Source organism: Tupaia chinensis, unplaced genomic scaffold (assembly GCF_000334495.1).
Source record: "Tupaia chinensis unplaced genomic scaffold, TupChi_1.0 Scaffold000133_1, whole genome shotgun sequence".
NCBI classification, from domain to species: domain Eukaryota; kingdom Metazoa; phylum Chordata; class Mammalia; order Scandentia; family Tupaiidae; genus Tupaia; species Tupaia belangeri.
The window spans coordinates 2,787,657-2,796,856 of NW_006159602.1; positions in this window are offsets into that span (position 1 = coordinate 2,787,657).

Here is a 9,200-nt window from a genome sequence, read left to right on the forward strand (position 1 = left end):
CCCTACAGTGATATCTCTGAAAACACATTCTTTCATGTGTCTCTAAGGTTGACCATCTTTATCGAAGGCCTGACCTATACCTGATCTGATAGACACCTAGGTCCTAGATCCCCCCATCCTCTTCTATAAGGTGATGACCCAGTTCTGGATTAACCCCAGACTTACTTCTCACATGTCTTTCCCAAGACTATCAAGACCCAAGACTAGCAGCTCTGATCTACACTCATATGGTCAGAACTTGGCCCTTTGATCAAACAGTAGTCTTTCTGGGTCTACTTGTCCGCAGACTGGTCTATCTTTCCTCTACCTGAGCACTTGTTCTTCCTCCCTCCTTCCCTCTCACCCTTCCTTGTTTCAGAGAGTGAGGGGCTTATCAAACAGTGGGGGTATTTTTGACGAGGTATCTCCACGTTGCTAGTTAGATAGGACCACAGCACGTAATATTGAGCCCAGCCTGTTTAGATCTCACATGCGGCCTCCGCCACTGCACAGTGGCACCTCCTGTTTGTGCCAATATGGCTATCCATGAGCCCTGTTTTTGAAAAAATAAAAGGCAAAATTAAACTTTTTAAAAAGTTACTTTCTTCCATGGGCGGGGTTAAGGAGAGGTAGACAGGTACTCCCAACAGGGTCCTTACACTGCGATCTACTTCCAATCTCAGCCAGCCAGGATTACACACCTGCACTGTAGGTGCACAGGGATGCCCTGGGATGTATACTAGGGACCTTCCCATGAGGGTTCAGCTATGCTACTGCTGTGTCATTGTCTGTATTCAAGGTTTTTGATATGTGAGAAAATATAAGAGCCAAGGGCTGAAGATCTGGAATAAAGACAGGAAAAAAAAAAGTTTTACTCAACAGTGTTCCAGATACTGTTTTAGATGCCGAACAATCGCAAAGAGCTAGCCCAAGTTCCTATCTTCACTGGGCTTGTCTTCTTATGGGATAGAGAATTTCAGTAGCAAAAACTAAATAAACATATAACTTATGAAGTAGAATAAGTCCTAAAATAATAATGATAATAATAATAATAAAAAAGCAGGGTGAGGAGATAGAAAAATGACAGAGAAGAGGGAAGTGTTATTTGGAGAGGGTGGCTTAGGAAGGTTCTCTCTGATGGAGCCACATTTGAGCAGAGAAGTAAAGGAAAGAAGATTGGGAAGGAGTTACACAGATTCTGCAGATGGAACACAAATGTGAAGTCCCATTAATGTTCAAGAGTAAGTAGGGAATTCTAGCAGCCTACACTGATGGATCACTAGGCATTCTGTTAAGCACTTGACATTTATTAGCTCTTTGAATTCTAAAATTTTAATGTGACAATTAATGTTGCCATGAACACTTTTACACACACGAGGTTTTCATCATTTCTTTGAATCATTTCCACAGGATAAGTTCCAAGGAGTAGAATTTTGAGTTAAAGCGTATGAAAATTTTTATAGAATTGTTTTCTCAAAGGACAGACCGACAATTTACATTGCCACCAGCAACATCTAAGTATAGTAAAGCAATATTAAAATGACATACAGTATTTTGTTGCAAATGCCCATACTCAAAAGGGACAGTTTAATAATGAGGGGCCTTCAAAAAGTCATGGAAAATGTGTGTGTGTGTGTGTGTGTGTGTTTTATCCGAATAAACTTGTACGTTAATTCCATTTCCCCTCAAGATACTTCAGAAAATTTGTGTTTGAGGTAAAGTGGGATAAAAAAAAAAACCACACAGTTTATTTTCATGCAAAAATTTTGAAATCATGCATAGTTTTTTCATTATATACATTCCCTATTAACTTTCTGAAAACCCTCACATTTTCCTCTCACATTTGAAAACAAGTAAAGAGTGGAAAGATACTGCCACCTCAACTTCAGTGTTTTAAAAGATGCTTCCTTTAAGGTAAATTTGCTTCCAAAGAACACTTATTTAAAATCCACATAAACCAAGACCAGTCTTCCAGGTTTCAGGAGAGAGTCTGCACTGAGTCCTGAGGTGGGATTGGAAGACCTAGATTTAAGTTCTAGCTTTGCTTCTCCAAAGATAGATAGCTTATTAGGTCACTGGGAAAGTCATGGTGTGTTTTTCTATGCAAAGATGTGTCATGACTTTCCCTACAACCCAATATATTGAGACTATTGAGACTTGGTTTGCTCATTTGCAAAATTATGATTTATACCTGGTAGGCATGTGAGGATAAAATGACCCAGTGTATGTGGAGGCACTTTCTAACTTTAGAGTCTTCTACATATAAGAGAGGACTTTAACAATTTCATAGAAAAATGAAATTCAAGTTGAAGTTTCTTCTGGTGCAAAAACTTTTTGAAATCTATGCACTTTTTTGTTTGTTTGTTTTATAACACACATTTTCCATGAATTCTTTGAAGCTGCCTGGTGTTAGCAAACATTTGCTAGATATTCCTTGTTGTTGTCCTACAAACAAATATGAAGCACAGTGTTTTTATTTAAATATTTTAGCAGATTTTTTTTCCCTGTGGTTTTTAATGTTCCTTCTCTCTACCTCCGGTAAGAAAGCTCCAGTTTCTTTCAGGAACCACCTCTTCCCCTGGGTGCAGGATGTATGTAGAAAGTGAATTTAGCATGGGTTCTACAGGTGAGCATGTGACCTGGACCTAAGCCAACCAGTACATGGCTCTACTCCCTGGTCTCAGTGATTGGTTCAGGTTGGGCATGTGACATAACCAGAAGTTATCCTGAGATTTCGCTGAAGTACACAGAAGAACATCATCCTTTTCCTACCAGAGAGGAATCTGAAAATCTTGTTGTTCTGAGTGGAAGAGTGCCTGAGAATGCAGCTAAAACAGAAAAGAAGTGGAGTTCAGAGATGGGAGCGAAAACCCTAAGTGCGTTGTTTGACCCCTGGAGTCCAGCTTTCTCCTCTCAGCCTTGGACTTGCAGTGTTGTGAGTCAACACATTTTTTATTCCTTAATCCAGTTTCAGGTGCATATTCTGTCATTTGAAGCCAAAAAAGTTTTGGCATTACACAAAGCTTGTGTACTTGCATAGCACGTTGTGGTTCCTAGAGAGTTTCACATATTGTGTGCTGGCTGGTTTCTCACAGCCAGTCTGCTATGGGAGGTGCTGCTCTGTAATTGCACAGGTGAAACACCTGGGGAAGTGTGCATTGGTTATGAGCCAGTTTACCTCTCAGACGGCACCTGCTGCTTCCTCTATGTGGGCCTTGGTTCAAGTTACCACCTTCTCTAAATCTCACATTTCCTATCTTGAAAACTGAGGAAATAACACTGGCCACACAGATTTTTCAGTGAATTAGATGAGATGGTGAGTACGAAGTCCTCTAGTATAGCACCTGGCAATGGCAGGTGGTCAGTCAGAAAAGGGTAACTAGGACTATAATTTCCCCAAAAGTCTCTCAGCTGGTAGGGTTTACTAAAATTTAGTTTTTCTGGGAACCAGCAGTTAGCGTAATGGCTATGTCGCTGGACTCCCACGTAGTCGACTGAGGTTCGCTCCCGGACCCGGTGGCTTAGAACTCACGCCAGGCATGTGTGCGTGCATGCCCAAGATCCTGAGAGGAGAATGGAGGAGAAGGGATTGCGGCGTGACCATCCCCCCGGGGGGTGATTTCTCGCTTTCTGTCTCTCTGTCTCTCTCTGTCTGTCTGGTGAGCGCATGCGCCCTATAGCAAAAACCTCTCCAAAAAAAATTTTAGTTTTTCTTTCATAAATAAGAGAGACAGAAAGAGAGAGAAGAGAGAGAAGAGAGAGAAAGGAGAGAGAGAGAGAGGAGAGAGTTACTCCAAACAGGGTCTTTATACCATAATCCTCCCCCAGGTTCAGCCAGCCCTGGATGATGGGCATGAGTATACCTGGTATGTTTAGGGAGGTCTTTGAACCTGAACTTGGAACCTTCTCGTTTGGGTCAGCCTCACAGACAGTTGCATGACCACTGTGCCACTGTCTTCTCAGCCCCCCTGAATTTCCATACTGCACAGCCGTGCTCCCCATTCTTTCGTGGGTTGTATTGAGTAACCACCCACCACACATTTCTGTGAGTGCCTGATTTATGAGTTTTGTGAGCTGTGGAACAGTAGATAATGTTTTGATGGCAGAACCAGCAGTTGGCATAATGGCTATGTCACTGGACTCCCATGTAGTCGACTGTGGTTTGAATCCTGGACCCGGAGGCTTAAACTCATGCTGGGTGCGTGCATGCGTGCTCAAGATCCCGAGAGGAGAATGGAGGAGAAAGGATTGCAGTGTGGCCATCCCTCCTGGGCACGCACCCTATAGCAAAAACCTTTCCAAAAGAGAGAGAGAGAGAGAGAAATGTTTTGATGGCAACCAGGAGTAAGAGAGAAACCAGATTCACTCTGGAGGCACCAACCTTCTGCTGTTCTAAAGTCCTAACCTCCTTCCAGACTGGTTTCAAACCACAAATTCTGGCTTAGAGAAACATTGAAAAATAATCCTAGAACATATAACAAAGATTAACCAAATCAATAAGGCAACATAGGGGAACTGTATCACATAATTGGATGTTTATTTTCATGTTGAAAAGTTGGCAAAATGCAACAGGACTTTTACTGAAGTTGCTGACCTCCATTCTCTTTCCTTTAATATAATAGAAATGTTGACACTGAGCAGCTGGAACAACTGCCAGATATTTTACGTGCCTGTGACCTCACTTGAAATGGATGAATGTTTGTATCACATGCCTATGTATTAGAAGAGATGGGGTGTTTTCATAAGTCTGTTTCCTGGGTTTCTGTTTCCTTTTGATTTTTGCTCAATAAATGATCTGATTGAAGTATCTGCATACCCAAATGGTTAACATAGTGAATAACTTCCCATTTACAAGGCAATAAAACACCCCGATACCGGGTTTCTTAAAGCCAAAAGGGAAAACACTGTATGCTGTAAATCTAACACTTACAATGAATGTATTTTTTTTTTTTTTGAGAGGTTTTTGCTATAGGGTGCATGTGCTCTCCAGAAAGACACAGAGAGAGACAAAGAGATAGAAAGTGAGAAATCACGCCCCACGGGGCATGGCCACACCACAGTCCCTTCTCCTCCATTCTCCTCTCGGGATCTTGGGCATGCATGCACATGGACCAAGCATGAGTTTAAGCTACTGGGTCTGGGACTTGAACCACTGTCGACTCCATGGGAGTCCAACGACATAGTCATTATGCCAATTGCTGGTCCAACACTTACAATGAATGTATTTTTTTTTTTTGAGAGGTTTTTGCTATAGGGTGCATGTGCTCTCCAGAAAGACACAGAGAGAGACAAAGAGATAGAAAGTGAGAAATCACGCCCCACGGGGCATGGCCACACCACAGTCCCTTCTCCTCCATTCTCCTCTCGGGATCTTGGGCATGCATGCACATGGACCAAGCATGAGTTTAAGCTACTGGGTCTGGGACTTGAACCACTGTCGACTCCATGGGAGTCCAACGACATAGTCATTATGCCAATTGCTGGTCCTGAATGCATGTGTTTTAACCTGATGGGTGGTGTGATGACATGGTATTTAAAAAGAAAATGCAGCGAATGCAATAGTATAAATATGATATGCCTAAGTTTGCTTTTGCGGTAATTGTATTTTTACTCCACTGCCACTATTCTTGTGTTACTACTCTTGGTTAAAGTGCCAGGAAAGCTCAAGACGTTGTAATGCTCATTGTTATTATTGAGTGATTATAAAGTTTCTCGTTAGTCTCCAGAGATGCTTCTGGAAACATGCATGAAGATTACTCAGGATTTTGCTGCCACCAACTCCATTGCTACTTGGAGTAGGTATATTCAAAGTAATTTTATTTCTTAGTACTTCAGTAGGCACTTGTTTCAGTCTATAATCAACATTATTTTTAATATTAACATTATTACCTGGAAGTGCCCAACTGAGACTTATTGGAAGTCATTCCAAAAATCCAAATATTTGGAAACTGATTGCTTATGCTCTGTTTAGAGATGATGTCATTTGTGGGGGCTAAATTTAGAAGCAAGGCAGCAATGCAGTGGGTGACTGCTATTTTGAGATAATTCATCACCGAAGAGCAGTAAGAAAAATCTTTTCACTGCAAAGATGTTTATTCACTTGTAAGCAAAAGGGACAAAATAGAGTAGCCAGCTATCTAAATACCATCTCTTTGCACAAAGTGGACAAGATGTGTTTTCCTTGAGCCCCAAGGGCCTGGTCATAGGCAGAGATGTTGCTGCTCAGTGTGTATTACAGATCCTTGAGCTGCACGTCCAGGTTGAGGGATGAGTGATTGTCCCCTGCCTTCTTCTTGGACCTAGGAGTTTAGAGTTCATTCTCTTTGTTCTTTCCTTGCAAAGGAAAATTTTATTATAAAGGATGGTTTGTGTACTTGCCCTAAATCCTTTTTAGTTCTTCTTGTTTTATGACCATAGTGCTTCACTGTAGATTTTCTCTTATTTCAAAGGCTTTTCTTTGTCATTTATCATGCTGACAGTTTAATAGAATTGCAGGCCTGGCAGATGGTAGTAGGATGTCCTTTCCCACACAGCGCTAAGGAGCTTTAACCCTATCAGGGAGTCTCTTGACACACTATTGCAAGAAATGGTGCTAACAATTGCGAAGTGACAAAGCAGCAATCAGAAAGAGAGTAAAAATGTACATATGTCAACTTCATATGGTTTTATTTTCAGTGCTTCAGGTGAAGTTTATAAAGAGGGGCTCCTTAGAATCACTTGGGGGTCACTATGTAGGTTGCCATCGTGGTACACTTAGTTAAATGAATAAAACTCATAAGAAGTGATAAAATGAATTTCTGTAGATACCATAGTATGATCTATCTTCCAGATAATCACAAGAACAGGATCTGGCAAAGCAGAATAAATACAGAAAAAGATTACAATCTGATCAGTTTAAGAAAATTGGGCCCAGGGCCAGATGGTGACACGGGGCATAAGACGGCTGGATCCCACATAGTTGGCTTTGCAATTTGAGTCCCAGACCCAGAAGACTGAAAAACATGCTGGATGCATGTGCGTGCACACCCACAATCCTGTGAGAAGAATGGAGAAGGAATTACGGCATGTCCATTCCCTCTGGGGGGATGCTTTCACATTTTCTCTCTTCCGTTGCTCTCTGGCAAGTGCATGCACCTTCTAGCAAATGAAAAAAAAATAATTAGACTCAGTTATGATGGCACATTGGTTCCATCTTTCTAAACAGTGATACCAATTAGGAGGACGGAAGATGCATGGGAGGCCCTGGTTCAATTCCTGGCCCAGCTTGAACATGCAAGGCTGTGTGTGCCTGTAATTCTAGCTAACTGGGAGACTAGAGCAGGAGGATGGCAACATGACTTACAGGAGAGACTCTGTCAAAATACTTGTCTTTATCTCTCTTTCTCCCCTCTCATAAAGGAAATAAACAAACAAAAACAGAAAGTTACTATTCTTTGAGAACTTACCATATCTCAGACAAAGATCTAAATGCTTTACATGTTGTTTAATTTAATTCATTTACCAACCATTTTAGGCAATAACAATAATCTCTTTTTTATATTTAAAATTTTTATTTTTGCTATAAGTTGAATGTACTAACCAGGCAGAGAGAGAGAGAGAGAGAGAGTGAGAGGGAAAGTGAGAAACCAACTCCCAGTGGCAACTTGGCAATTCTATCTCCTCCATTCTCCTCTCTGGAATTTGGGCACCCATGCACATCTTAACAAATAATTGCTAAGCGTTCTACATACCTGACATTGTGCTAAATACTTTACATGTATTAGCTCATTTCTTTAATAACTTCATTGATTAAATATCTCTTCATATATATTAACTCTTGCCAATCTCTACCATTCCCATCCTAGACTAACTCGTAAATTCTCTATCTATATATTATTTTTTAATCAACAGTATTTAAACCTCCTTTTTACATAAATTTTTTAATGTAACTTTTTCTTTACATGAAAACTTACAGAAAAGGTTATACTATTACGTTTTAAGTGCATGTACATATATATCCTCACAGCCACTGCAATGAGACTACAGTATTTGTACTATTGACTTTTTTTCTCTTAGAGCTATTTTCTCTTAACATCATGTGATCAGTTTCATAAGTCTTCATTTGTTTTAAGGTTCTCTTTGCTTAGTTTCAGATTGGTTGTCAGCATATCAGATAGTGCCCTGAATAATATTTATGTAAACATGTACTCTAATGCTGATATAGGGTTTTATCATTTTAAGTTTATTTTAACTTGCCCCTTTAAATAGGAGTTTAATCCTGTAAGGGTCTTGTCGTCTTTCTCCATCCATTATCTTCTATGAGTTGATAAACATAACTTCGGCAAATTAAGGCAGGAACATCTTCTAATCAGATCGAAGATCATAAAAATATCATACAATTAGTGTCCAGTTATCTGAATTAAAATTAAACAGAAATCCTTTTGGATTTCTATGAAAACCAAAATAATCCCAGTAGTTATTTTGCTTTGGGAAGAGGTTTAAACTGTGAAGTGCTTAAACTGAAATTTACTCAGCACTACTTTGAATGATTGGTTTGTTTTGTTGCCATGGAAAAGAGGGTCCCATTAAACAGAAAGCTCCATTTAGCTCTTTAAAGAGCAGAGTAACATGGAACCTAAGGCAAGTTGTCTTGGACTGACACCTTAAAGCTTGACCTCCCTCTCTTGCTGTTACGGCTGTTAATGTCTTATGGTTCAGGGAAGACTGTACATGGCTAAGCACAGCATAGCCTCATTCCTTTTAGAAGGAAAAGCTGCTAGGCTCTGAGGCTTTTAATAAATGATGGAAGATGGGTATGAGTTATGAGGTAGGCATTTGGATATAGAGAGCTTGATTTAAGTTGCCCACAGTTACTTTGACATTTTACAGAGAAGATTAAACATCTGAAATAAGTTGAATGACTTCTTGAGAGGTACTGTGGTATAATGGTAAGAACCCTGACTTTTCTTTTCTTTTCTTCTCTTCTCTTTTCTTTTTTCTTTTCTTTTCTTTTCTTTTCTTTTCTTTTCTTTTCTTTTCTTTTCTTTTCTTTTTTTCTTTCTTTTCTCTTCTCTTCTCTTCTCTTCTCTTCTCTTCTCTTCTCTTCTCTTCTCTTCTCTTCTCTTCTCTTCTCTTCTCTTCTCTTCTCTTCTCTTCTCTTCTCTTCTCTTCTCTTCTCTTCTCTTCTCTTCTCTTCTCTTCTCTTCTCTTCTCTTCTCTTCTCTTCTCTTCTCTTCTCTTCT